General features: G+C 78.7%; 1 non-coding gene across 1 annotated transcript; it reads left to right on the plus strand.

The window, feature by feature from the left end:
• The first annotated feature begins 1,835 nt into the window (after positions 1-1,835).
• Positions 1,836-1,988, plus strand: LOC139790782 (5.8S ribosomal RNA). The gene has a single exon (XR_011723637.1). It is a non-coding gene; the product is annotated as a 5.8S ribosomal RNA (ribosomal RNA).
• Positions 1,989-2,500: the final 512 nt, after the last annotated feature.

The raw sequence follows: 2,500 nt of genomic DNA on the forward strand, positions 1-2,500 counted from the left end.
GGCTCGGAGAAAGCCCCGCTTCCCGCACCGGGCGTCTCGGGGCCGGGGCGTGCGGCCACCGCGCGGTGTTGCCGGCGGGGTTCCCGCTTCCTCGCGCTTCCCGCCTTTCGCCCCGCCCCGGCGGGCGTTAGGTTGGGGAAGCCGGGGCTCCGGGGCCGGACAGCTCCGCCGGCGAGCTGGACAGCGACACCGCTCCCTTCCTTCCTTCCTTGCGGTGGGTGCGAGGCTCCGTCCCCGCCGGGTCGCGTCCCGCGCGAGCGGGCGGCCCGAGCCGCGGTTCTCCTCCCGGGCGCAGCGCCGGGCACAGAGGGAAACCCTCGGGCCCCGGGACGGCGGAGCCGCGGTGGCGGCGGTGGACGGTCGGGCGCGGCCCCCGCTTCGGACGCTCCCCCGGTGGCGGCAGCGGGGGAGGCACCGAAGCGGGGCCTTGAGTTGCGTTTCCCTCACCCCAGGGCCAGGTACCTAGCGTCCGCGCTTGCGCGGGTCACCCCGCGGGGGGTGCCCGCGGAGGCCGGGCGGGGGTTTAAAGACTCGGGCGGCACGGCACGACGCGACCCGACCCGACCCGGGGGGCTCCCGTGTCCCGCGGGCCGGGCGGGCGGTCGGTCGGCCGTGCCGGGGAGGTGCGCCTCCGGGCTGCCCCCCCCTCTCCGCGGTCCCGGTCTCTGCGGAGGGACCGGCGGCAGCGGTCGACCGCGACCGGCCTGCCTCTGCCTCGGAGCGGGCGAACCTGGGCGGGAGCGCGGGGCTCCCGCCCGGGGTGGGCGAGTTCCCTCGCGGTGACGGGGGTTCGCCGGGCGTCCGCCGGCCGCCGCCGCGCCTCGGCGCCGCGGTCCGGCCGCGCCGCGCTCCCGCCTCCCTCTCCTCCCTTTCTGCCGCGCTCCCGCCCCGGCGGCGTCGCTCGGTCGCCTCTCCGACCGTCGTCCCCCGCCGCCGAAGGGTCCGGCACCCTCGTCCGAGCGGCGGCGCCGCCGACTCGTTGTCGCATCCATGGGTCTTCCGGGCGGCGCCCGCCGCCGGCTGCGGCCGTCCCGTCCCGGGCCTCGGTCGTCGCTTCCCCGTCGCCCTTCCCGGCGCGTGCCGGCCCGGGCGGTCGGGTGGGCGGGGGTGGGCCGCGTTCCCGGTCTCCGCGCGGAAGCGGGGAGAGCGGGTGCCACCCCCGCCTCGGCACCGCGTCCGCCTTCCGCGCCCGCGTCCGCGGAAGGGGCCGAGGGGCGAAGCGGCGGCGGGGGTCGGGGGCGGGCCGCGCCGCCTGCACCGGCCGGCGGCGGGTTTCCCCGTCCGGGGGGCCGCGGGCGGCGTCGCGTCGCCGTCTCGGGCTCCCGGGGGGCTGTGCCGCTTTCCCCGGCGGGTCGGCGGCGGCGGAGCCCCGGCGGGCGAGAGGGCGCCCGTCGGGACGAGGGCTCGGCAGCGAGGGGAGAGGGAGAGGCGGGGGTCGCGTCGCGGGCGGGCCGCGTCGCGGAGGCGCGCGCGGCGGGCCGGCGAGGCGCCCCAGCGGGCCGCCGCCGCGGTACCGGCCGCGGCGTCGGATTCCGCCGTCTCCCCGAGCCGAGGCAGCGGCTTCGGTCGGGCGCGGTCGAGCGTGCCGTCGCCTCCGCGCGGAGGCCGGGCCGAGCCCGGGCGCCTGGGCCGCCTCCGAAGCGAGCGAAGGCGCTCCCGGGCTCCTTCTCCGCTTTTCCCGTTTTTTTTTTCCTCCCGTGTGTGTGTGTCGGTACGGTCAAGCGAGGCGCGAGGCGGGTGTCCGCCCGGAGCCCGCCTCGGCGATCGAAAGGGGCCGCTTCTCGGCGAGCGGTCCCGGCCCCCCCGCGCGCGCGGGGCGGTGCCGAAAGCCAGACAACTCTTAGCGGTGGATCACTCGGCTCGTGCGTCGATGAAGAACGCAGCTAGCTGCGAGAATTAATGTGAATTGCAGGACACATTGATCATCGACACTTCGAACGCACTTGCGGCCCCGGGTTCCTCCCGGGGCTACGCCTGTCTGAGCGTCGCGTGACGATCAATCGCCGGCCGGGCCGCCGTCCTCCCCCGCCCAGGCGGGCGGAGCCGGCGGTCCGCGGGGCCGGCGCGGCTGGGGTGCCTCGCAGGCCGCGGCGGGCGAACGCCAGAAAGCGCCCGGGCCTTCGTCCCCCTAAATGGAGACTCGGGGAGCGCTCCGAAGCTCCCCGCTCCCGGAGCGCCCGCTCGGAGCGGAGCTCGTCCCGCCGTGGTCGGCCGGGGTCGTCGTCGTCGGGGCCGGTGGGGGCCCGGCGCGGCGGCCGGGGAGGTTCCCCCCCTTCGTGGCGAGGAAAAGAGAAGGGCGTCGGCGGCGTTGGGGGGTGGGGCGCGTGCCTCTCCCCCTGCCACCCCGCGCGGGCGGGCGGCTGTCTGCGGGGCGGGTACCGGCGTCGGTACCGTGCCGTGCTGCCGCGCGCGCGCGCGTGGGTGCGCCCGGGGGAAGGGAAGGGCGGTCGGGCGGGGGTCGTCGTGGTCCCCCGCCCGTCGTCTCCTTTCTCCCGTTTCG

The sequence above is a fragment of the Heliangelus exortis genome, unplaced genomic scaffold (genome assembly GCF_036169615.1).
Source record: "Heliangelus exortis unplaced genomic scaffold, bHelExo1.hap1 Scaffold_276, whole genome shotgun sequence".
In the NCBI taxonomy this organism is placed as follows: domain Eukaryota; kingdom Metazoa; phylum Chordata; class Aves; order Apodiformes; family Trochilidae; genus Heliangelus; species Heliangelus exortis.